The sequence below is a fragment of the Sus scrofa genome, chromosome X, assembly GCF_000003025.6.
Source record: "Sus scrofa isolate TJ Tabasco breed Duroc chromosome X, Sscrofa11.1, whole genome shotgun sequence".
Taxonomy (NCBI): domain Eukaryota; kingdom Metazoa; phylum Chordata; class Mammalia; order Artiodactyla; family Suidae; genus Sus; species Sus scrofa.
Genome location: NC_010461.5, coordinates 32,868,475 through 32,879,437, shown reverse-complemented (window position 1 = coordinate 32,879,437; position 10,963 = coordinate 32,868,475). Strand labels below are relative to the sequence as shown.

Genomic DNA, 10,963 nt, shown 5'->3' with positions numbered 1-10,963 from the left:
CTTACATCTGGCCCATAGGAAAATCTTGTCTCCTTGTCCAAGATCCATCTGCAATGTGTGCAGCTCTCTTCATTCCCTCAGCGACCACCACAGTTGAACCACCATTCTCTCTGGACCTGCTGCAATATCTCCTAACTTGTCTCCCAGTCTCAACTCTCCCTCACCCCTTACATTCTTCAAAGCAGCTGGAATCATTGACTTATGATTCAAGGAGATTTATTCCACCTTATATTCAGTATCATGAATTGTTTTTTTGGCCACACCCATGGCATGTGGAAGTTCCCCACTCAGGGATCAACACGTCACTGAAGTTTCAACCTATGCCTCAGGTGCAGCAATGCTAGATCCTTAACCTGCTGCACCACAAGGGAACTCGCCCAATATCACCAATGTGACCTTAACCTCGACTTTGTATTTTTCAGCCCTTCTCATGAGGTAATTTGAGGGGTTGTTTGGGGGTTTTTTTGGTACCATCTTACTTTAATGGAAGAAAGGGTCCAATGGAAAGAAAGAAAGAGATATTTGGATGCTTTGTGAGGGCACTATGCCCACCAGCATTATGACCTGGGAACTCACCCCCACGTGTACGGGAAAGTCAGCCTATGGCCGGGTGACCATTATCACGTTCTCTCAGGGTGAGCTTGACAAAGAGGGACTCTGCCATACCTGTCCTAGGACCCCCAGGCTGCTACCCAGAAGCAACAAAGGATAACGTTTGCATAATTCAATGAGCCAAACGTTTTCAGGGCAGGTTGAAAACACGCTTCATTTCATATCTTTTCCAATTCCATTCTTCACTTCTTCCTAAGAGGCAACCAATAGTATGAATTCTGTACTTCTGTTTGTTCTTTTTTTAAATATCATCCTACCCCGCACAAACACCCACATACATTAGGGCCTCAGATGAGCCAACCCCCCCTCACCACTTTGCTCATAAGGAAAGGCTGTGTTGTGTTTTCCAGGGTCCCATGGAACACCTCCCCCCTCCATCTGTGGAGATCCTGAGCTGCACGTGGACAGGGCACGTGTCGGCGGAGAGACTCCTGGAGGCCCGTTTTAAGACTTAAAAGGTGAGACACTGGCACACACACAGCAACCAGAGACCTTTATTTACTGAAGAACCAGTAACTTTACGGGAAGAAATGGCAAAAGGGACCGAAGAAAGACCTGAGTGAACTTTGTCTGCAAGGGCAATATTGTGGGGGCCACGCGGGCATGGTGGCCTTGGACAGTCGCCCCGTGGCTCCGGGGAGGGCAGTCCAGGGTCAGTCCTTGTGGCTGTCACCCAGGGTGAGCTTGCCAAAGAGGTACTCGGCCATCTCAAGCTCCGGGGCCCCCATCTGGCTCAGGGTGGTGACATGGTCCCCCAGCTCTTTGATGAACTCGACCTGCTGGTCCAGGTAGCGACTCTTGAGGAAGTGACAGAGCTGGGCGTCGCTCTTGTGGGTGGCCAGCCGGTGCAGGTCGAGCAGGCTCTGGTGGACGCGCTTCTCCAGGTGCAGGGCGCACTGCAGGGCCCGGAGGCCGCCCCCCCAGGCTTCCAGGTCGGGCTTCCTGATGTCGCGGAAGCAGAGGCGGCCCCCGCGCCGGTTCTGCAGGCTCATCAGCTCCTGGGCGCGCTCGCTGCGCTCGTGGGAGCGGCGCAGGAAGCAGCGGGCCAGGGGCTTCCCGGCCCCGTCCTCGCGGTCGAAGGAGAAGGCCATGAGCAGGTAGGCGTAGGAGGCGTGCAGCTCCAGGTTGGCGTGGCCGTTGAGGGCGGCCTCGCACTCGGGGTGGAAGTTCTGGCGCACCTGCGAGGGCGGCGTGATCACAAGGGCGGGCGGCGCGGGCCCCAAGGCCAAGGGGAAGGCGGCGCGGAAGCGGGGGCTGCGGGGCGGGCAGCGGCGGGGGCGCCGGCGGCGCCGGCCGCCTCGGAGCGTCCCCAGGGCGGGCGATGGGGAGGGCCGGGGCCGGTGGGCTCCGGGCCTGTTGGCGGGGGCCTGGGCGCCGGCTCTGGGATGGACCGGAAACCGCGTGGTTGTGCGGGGCGGGCGAGGTGGGCTTGGGGGACCGTTACAGGAAGTGGGTGGAAGGGCGAAGGGGCGGGGTCGACGGGGGCGGGGTCGAGGGGGCGGGGTCGAGGGGGCGGGGCATGACCCCTGGGGGGCAGGTTCCTTGGAAGCCTGGGGAGGCAGGGCCGCTTTGACTGCCCATCTGGGGTCTAACGAAGGTCTCATTATGCAGCAACATTTTCAATTTGTGAGACCTTTATCTTTTCCTCTTCTTTCCTTCTGTAGCAGCCTTTTCTTCTTTTATACATCCATTTTCTTCCCTTAATATTTTGAGAACGTGAATTTGACATTTTGGTAAAATTCTATTCTTTCTGTTTCCTGTATTACATCTGGGGTTCCCCTCCCGCCCCAGAAACAGTTCATTTTGTTCGTGATCTTCTCTTTTACTTTCCGCAACCTTTGGTAAATCCTTTCTTCGTTTAAATTTAGGGATAAAGGACTCCTTTGATTGGCCTTGATTAGGATGGATCTGCTCTAGAGTTGTGAGGTCCATTTCTCTAACAGTCTCCTTGCAATGGGAGCGAAGAGCGTGTCAGTTATTCAGCGCCCTTCTCCTTGAGGGCACCTGGCATGGAGCTTGCAGGTAGGCGAAGGATCTAAACTTTTGTCAGATTAAGATGGTATTTCTGACACTGAAGACAAATGTTTTTCCCTCTGAGGTAGCTATGCCCTGTTCTTTCCCTTCTGTTCAGGTCTGCAGTTTTCTTAATGTCATTCATTGTTTTTAGAGTGCAGTTTTGAAAGATTAATGATGGTCACATGTCACAGGTGCTTATGCCCAATATGAAGGATGAGAGAGGCAGGGCAGGTAAGACAGATGTGTTGTTCCCAGAGTAGCTTTTTATCTCACAGTTGACCTAGAACCCTCCATGGTGCTTTATTTTCAATTACTCTGTTCTGAGAATTTGAATGTGATGAGGTTTTGTTTTGCAGATATTACAAGTTCTCAGAATTAACCAATCTGAGAGCCTTTGCTTTTCCTGTCTCTCAAGTATTTCAGGTCTCTTCATGGCCACCTTTTCTAGTGTGCCTTTGTGTGTGTAAATAATTTTTATTCATCAATATGATTCTTTTTTTTAAATATATATAAATGAAAATAACCAGCCCGAATAGGCAATACTCTTATATAGTTTAAAAACTGTGGAGTTTTTCTCTATAGGTATTATTTGTTATAATCAGGTGGAGATAAAGGATGAAAATGATGAAATCGTACTAATGTTAAGAAGTATCAGGGAACCAGTATGAAGGAATTTTTAGTAACATATTCTTTAGTAGCACCTCTTTTCACGTAGACATAGAACATTGACCAAGATAGAGCATATTCTAGATCACAATGCATCTCAAGAAGTAAAAAATTATTCATATCATGAAAGATATGTTCTTTGATCACAATGAAATTGGATTGGAAATTAACATAAATATCTGAAAACACATACTTGGAAACTAATGATACATTTCTAAACAACCAAGTGTCAAAGAGGTCAAGAGGAAATTAGAAATTATTTGGAATTGAATGAAAAGAAAAAGTAGCATATCAACATTTGTAGAATATAGCAAAAGCACTGCTTGCATGTTAATTTATATCATTAAATGTCTATATTAGAAAGGAGAAAGCTTTGAAATCCCTTTTCTAACCTTCCACCTTAAAAGGTAGAAAAAGACCAAAATATATCCAGCGAACTAGAAGGAAAGATTTTTTAATGATATGAGCAGACAAGAGTAGAAAAGAAAACCTAACAACTACAAAAAATAGAACCAACAGATGAAATCAATGAAATGGAAGCTGGCTTTTTGAGAAAAGTAAACAAACAAAAAGATAAATCTCTATAGAGACTAATTAGGAAGAAAAAGAGAAGAAACAAATTACCAGTGTCAGGAATATGAGTAAAGACATCACTATAGATATAAACTCATTCAAAGGATAATGAGACAAATTAATTGTAATATTTTTATATAATAAGAAATATATATTTAGAATTTCATCCTCAGCTCCTGGCTAAAGGTCCTGAACCTGGTAATTTTCTAAATGATAAGGGCCATACAAGTATTTTTTGTTAGAATATTTGGTTTTCCTCTCTCTAAGACCACACCAACACAACCCAGTTCCTAAAATAGCTCTGGAATTGTAAAGGTGAAAGGAGTATCTTTTATTATTCCTAACAAACTCCCTTATAGAACTGAGTGAATGATAATGAGGTGACTTTTGGGAAGCCCATAGGCCTGGAGTGTTGGTTGCCATGGGAACCAATCCTGTGACTAAGGTTGGAACATTCAGCCCTTCCTCCAGACTTCCAGAAGGTAGAGGGGCTAGAGGTTGAATTAATCACTAATGGCCAATGATTTAATCACTCATAATGAGACCTCTAAAAACCTAATGGAATGGGTTCAAGATAGCTTCCTGGTTGGTGTACACATGGAGGTGCTAGGAGCATGATGTAACTGTAAACAGATGGGTGAGAGGGTCCCTGAAGAAAAAGAACAAGGTATGGTTTTCTTGACATAAGAGAAGGCATTTTGGCCTAAGCTATTTTGTGATCTAAATCTGGTCTCAATGCTTGCCCTTTAACAGGTCTCAGTAATTAATGCTTTTAAGGGAACAAAGAAATGCAGGAACACTGAAAAAGGCTGTCAAAAAAAGTGCAGTGATAAAGCAGAGTCCTATTTCTTCTTCAAGGGATATATATAATAATGTATCTTTGAGTTCTACAGGAACAAAGGCCTCAAACCTAGGTCAAGGATGGAATGTTGACCCTCCTGACTTCAATGAATTAAGCTTGGACTCTGTTGCCCTTTATCCCAATTCTATGCTGAATTCTCTGCTTAAGCTCCTTCAGGAATATGCATGTTCCCTCCACTTAAAACTTCCCCAATATTGCTGTTTAGGGAGACACTGCTTTGGGAAAGTTCTTCAGTGTTCTCCTTACTTGTTCCAAGTGATAATAAACCCGTCCTTCTCATGATCTTTGGTGTGGTTGTGTCTGCTGGCTTGACACCTGTGAATAGGTGAACCCATTTTTCTGGTAACAAAACTAGAAGGGCATGAAAGCTCTATGCCACTTCCCCCTATACCTTGCTCTATGGTACTCTTCCATCTGTTTGATCCTGAGTTGTTTCCTTTTATAGTAAACTACTCTTGTTGTAAACAAACTCTTTTCCTGAGTTATGTATGCCATTATAGCAATTATCAAACCTAATGAGGTCACAGGAACTCCTGTTCCTGATAGTGAGAGCCTAAACTCACAATTGGTGCTTGAAGAGAGAGAGAGAGGGAGGTGTGTGTGGGTGTGTGGGTGTGTGTGTGTTGGCCAGCTGTTAGGTGGAGGAGCAGTCTTATAGGACTGAATCCTTCATCTGTGGGACGTGTTCCAACTCTAGTTAGGTTCCTGCTTGAATTTCGGAACATCCAGTTGGTGTCTGTGTAAACCAGCAGGGTCCTGTGGGGCTGCTGGGCACACATGCCTTTCTGTGTCCCCTGTTCCTTGTTTTTAAGGAATGAGCTTCAGCCTCCTTACCTTCCTTGAGTTCCAAAGGGGAGGTTCAAACAGTTGCTAATCAGGGAAGGGAGGAGATGCAGAGACCAGGGAGGAGCAGTCAAGCAACAATAGTACAGCCTTGCGGCAGGTTCCTGGTTCCTCTTCAAGGAATATACATAACAGTATCTTTGAGCCCTTCTGCAGAACTGAAACCCCCAACAATGGAAGGCGCTAACTACTTGATGGAGCATTCTTCACTCTAGAAAGAAGGAGGACCACCAGAACCAGCCCTGGGGCCGCTAAACACTAGCTTTGAAAAACAATGCAAGCTTTCCTCTACCCTAATCCTCATCTGTGGGTCCTATTTTCCACAGCCAAACTATAAACCACCTCCTAATCTCTTCCAAGGGGGGGCACAGTCTTTAAGGCATTAGCCTGCTATGGCCTCCTTTGCTGGCAAAGCAATAAAGCCATCTTTTTTTCTCCTTTACCCAAAATTCAGTCTCTGTGTTTCTATTTGGTTCCAGTGGACAGAGGCTAAGTTTTGGCAACATTTGTAAAGTTGGAGAATTGGTTGGTGCCGGGAAAAAACTACACATTTGATGTTAGAAGTTATAATAAGAACTTTATGCCAATAAATTCAACAGTGTAGGTGAAATTAAACAGCAGGTTAATTTGAGGTATGAACATAGATACAAATACCCTAAATAAAATTTTTACCAAAACAAATCCATAGCAACCATGTTCTATTTATGTACCTATGTTCATTGTAGAAGATATATAAACCCAGAATAGCCCTTATTTATTAAATAATTTGAATTTTTTTTTTCAGCTGCATGTGTGGCATATGAAAGGTCCAGGCCAGGGATCAAATCTGAGCCACCAAAGAGACAACGCCAGATCTTAACCCACTGCACCACAGTGGGAACTCATAACATGAATTTTTTTTCCTTTTTAGGGCCACACCTGTGGCATATGGAAGTTCCCAGGATAGGGGTCAAATCAGCCACAGCCACTGCAACACCAGATCCAAGTTGCATCAGTAACCTGTGCCACAACTTGCTACAATGCTTGATCTTTAATCCACTGAGTGAGGCCAGTGATCTAAAGCACATCTTCATGGATACTGGTCAGGTTCTTAACCTGATGAGCCACAATGGGAACTCCTCCTAATTTGAATTTTTAACCAAAATCTTCCCACAAAGAAAATCCAGGCCCAAATAGCTTTGCTGATGAATTCTTCTAAACATTTACTTAAGAAATAAGCATACTACACAAATTCTTTTAGGAAATTGGAAAGGATGGTATATTTCCCAACATCCTATGAAGTCAGCATTAGCATGATACCAAAACCAGGCAACACATTACAAGAAAATTGCAGACCAGTATCCTTCATGAATGTAGGTACAACTATTCTTAACAATTCACATGAAAATTGAATCCAATAATATACAAAGTAACTGTGTATTATAGCCAGGTGGAGTTCATCCCAGGAATGCTAGACTAGTTCATCATTCGAAAATCAATTGGTATAATTCATCATATTAACAAACTAAACAAGAGGAATTATATAAAAGCATCTCAATAGATTCATAAAAACCATTTAGCAAATTCAAATAGGTATTCTTGATTTTTAAAAGAAATATTACCAAATTAGGGATTGGGTAGGGAAATTTCTCAACTTGATATTGGGCTTCTGTGGAAGATCTACAACTCACATCATACTTGATGATGTAAGACTGAATGATTTCCACCCTGAGGTCAGCAACAATACAAGGATGTTCATTCTTATCACCTCTAATGAACATTGAGCTGGGCATTCTAGCTTACAATATAAGGCAAGCAAAGTAAATAAAAGGCACACAGATGAGGAATGTAAAACTGTCTCTACTTGCAGAGAATATAATTGTCGATATAGAAAACCTTGAAGCATGTACAAAGAAACTACTGGAAGAAATAAATGAGTTTAAAAAGGTCTCAATATATAAGGCCAATATAAAAAATCCATCTTATTTCTATATATTAGAAAGTTACCATTGAAAAGGGGAAAAAAATACCATTTAATCCCACTGTCGCTCTGTGGCAATGAACCTGACTAGTATACATGAGCATGTGGGTTCAATCCCTGGCCTTGCTCAGTAGGTCAAGAATCTGGCATTGCTGTGAGCTATGGTGTAGATCATAGATGTGGCTCAGATCCTGCATTGCTGTGAGTGTGGCATAGGCTGGCAGCAACAGCTCTGATTTGACCCCTAGCCTGGGAACTTTCACATGCCACACAAGTGGCCCTAAAAAAGCAAAAAACAAAACAAAACAAAACAAAACAAAAAACTCATAAAAAGCTATATACAATACTTAGTTATAAATTTTATAAAATGTGTGTGGTTTTATATATTTAAAACTATAAAACGATGATGATAAAAATCAAAGACCACCTAAACAAAAGGATAGATATACTATGTTCATAGATTATGAAACTCAATATTGTCGTGTCAGTTTTCCCCCAAACTGATCTATATATTCAACATAATTACAATAAAAATCCAAGCAGGGCTTTTTGTAGAAGTAGATAAGCTGACAAACTAATATACAATGGCAAAGAAAACCAAATATTCAAAGACTCACACTGTATGATTTCAAGTATTACAATAAAACTTGTGTATTAAAAACAATGTTGTACTAAAAAAAATTTTATGTAGATGAATGGAACTGAAATATAGATGAACAGAAATGAATCCACATCTGTGTAGTCAATTAAACTTTGAAAAGGAAAAGTCCATTCAATAAGGAAAGATATTGTTTTAAGCAAATGATGTTGGAACAAGTCAACATCTATCTGCAAAATATGTAAATGAAAAAACTTAATTCATTTCTTTCAGAACATAAAAATTAACTCAGTCTGGATCTTATAGCTACATGTAAAAATGAAACTATAAAAATTCTCAAGAATCCATAGGAGGCAATTTTTGAGACCTGGGGTGAGACAAAAATTTCTTAGCTCTAAAACATGATCCATAAAAAATTACAAATGAATTTCATCAAAATCAATAACTTGTATTATTAGAAAAGTACCATTTGGAGAATGAAAAGACAGTGCACAGGTTGGAAGAACATGTTTACAAATCACATATCTGATAATGAACTTGTACCTAGAATACATAAAGAACTCTCAATAATAAGAAAAAAGGAGAGAAAAAGTGAGTGAAAACTTTGAACACACATTTTACCAAAAAGTGAGATATATGGATGACAAATAAGCATATGAAAATATGCTCACAATCATTAGTCAGTAGAGAATTTCACATTAAAACCACAATGAGCCATCACTGTACAACTGTTAGGCTGTCTAAACTTGAGGCACTAACAATAAGGATGCAGACCACCTGGAACTTTCATTTAATGCTGATGGGAGTGAAGAGTGGGGCAGTCACATTGGCTTATAGTTTGTCAGTTTCCTATAAATGGTGACATACAGTTACTACATGACACAGCAGTTTTATTCCTAGGTATTTATTCATGTGAGGTGAAAACATATATTCACTTTAAAACTTCTCTACTGATGTTTACAGTTCCTTTTTTGTCATTGCCAAAACCTGTCAAAAGCAAATATCCTTCAACTAATGAGTGGAGATACAAACTATGTTATATCTATATCATGGAATTCTACCCGATGATAAAAACGAATGAATTACTGACTTAGAAAACAATGTGGATGAGTATACTGCATAATGCTAATGAAAGAAGTCACATTAAAAAGGCTACATACTCTATGAGGTACCATTTCACACCAGTCAGAATGACCAGCATTAATAAGCCCACAAATAACACATGCTGGAGAGGGTGTGGAGAAAAGGGAACCCTCCTACTGTTGGTGGGAATGTAAACTGGTACAACCACTATGGAAAACAGCATGGAGGTACCTCAGAAAACTAAATATAGAACTACCACATGACCCAGCTATCCCACTCCTGGGCATATAGCTGGACAAAACTGTCCTTGAAAAAGACACATGCACCCATATGTTCACTGAAGCACTATTCACAACAGCCAAAACATGGAAACAACCTAAATGTCCATCGACAGAAGAATGGATTACAAAGATGTGCTATACAGACACAATGGAATACTACTCAGTCATAAAAAAGATCGAAATAATGCCATATGCAGCAACATGGGTGGAACTAGAGACTCTATACTAGGTGAAGTAAGTCAGAAAGAGAAAGCCAAACACCATATGATATCACTTATATCTGGAATCTAACATATGGCACAAATGAATCTTTCCAGAGAAAAGAAACTCATGGATTTGGAGAACAGACATATGGTTGCCAAGGGGGAGGGGGAAGGAGTGGGATGGACTGGGAATCTGGGGTTAATAGATGCAAACTCTTGCCTTTGGAATAGATAAGCAATGAGATCCTGCCAGATAGCACTGGCAACTGTATCTAGTCACTGGTAATGGAGCATAATGGAGGATAACGTGAGAAAAAGAATGTTTATATATGTATGTTTGACTGGGTCACTTTGCTATACAGTAGAAAACTGACAGAACATTGTAAACCAACTATAATGGAAAAAATAAACATCATTTAAAACTGGGAAAAAAACCCACAAAGGCCTAAATATTTTGTTTATATATATATGACATTCTGAAAAAGGCAAAACTTTTATAGACAAAATAGGTAAGCTTTCTGAAGGCAGAAGAGAGGTTTACTACCAGGGAACACAAGATGGGGATTTGGGGGAGTAATGAAACTCTTTTATATCTTGATTGTGGTGGTGCCTAACAAAACTGTATGTTTTTGTCAAAATTCTCGGAATTGGACATCAAAAAGCATGAATTTTGTTGCATGCAAATTATAGCTTAATTTAAAAATTCAACTAAATCAGGGACAGAAGAGAAGAAACTAGGAGTTGAGCCAGGGAAATACAACAGCAGACATGTACACAAACATACACATATACGCATACTCACATATATAACCTAAAAGCACTTACAAAGAAATAGTCAACTCAGTACACATTCATGCAGAGTCACACAGATCTAGGAGAAACCACAGTGAGTGATGGCTTGAAGCCAGAACTTCATTCCCTGCTCAGGAATCGAACCTGGGGAGCCTGAGGGAAAACTAGAATCCTAGCCACTAGACCCCCTGGGGCTAGAGGTTAAAAGCAGAACTGCCAGGATTCCTGCCCCCTCCTCCCCCATTGAAAGCAAGAATGTTTCAAGGAGGCAAAGAGTGTAGAAACAGGTGCAAAGTTTATTATTAGAGACACAGGACAACATGTGGAGAGCACACCTTTTAGAAGCAAAGCAGCACACTCAGAGAGGAGTGTGGACACCCCTGCTGGGGGGGGGGGGTTAAGTCACTTATATAGGGGCAGTTCTTCCAGGTCTTTGTTTTCCTTCGGGCCAATTATCTGGCTTTGTTTCTCACA

General features: G+C 41.7%; 1 pseudogene; it reads right to left on the bottom strand.

Moving 5' to 3' along the window:
- Nucleotides 799-2,216, bottom strand: LOC102167173 (annotated as a pseudogene).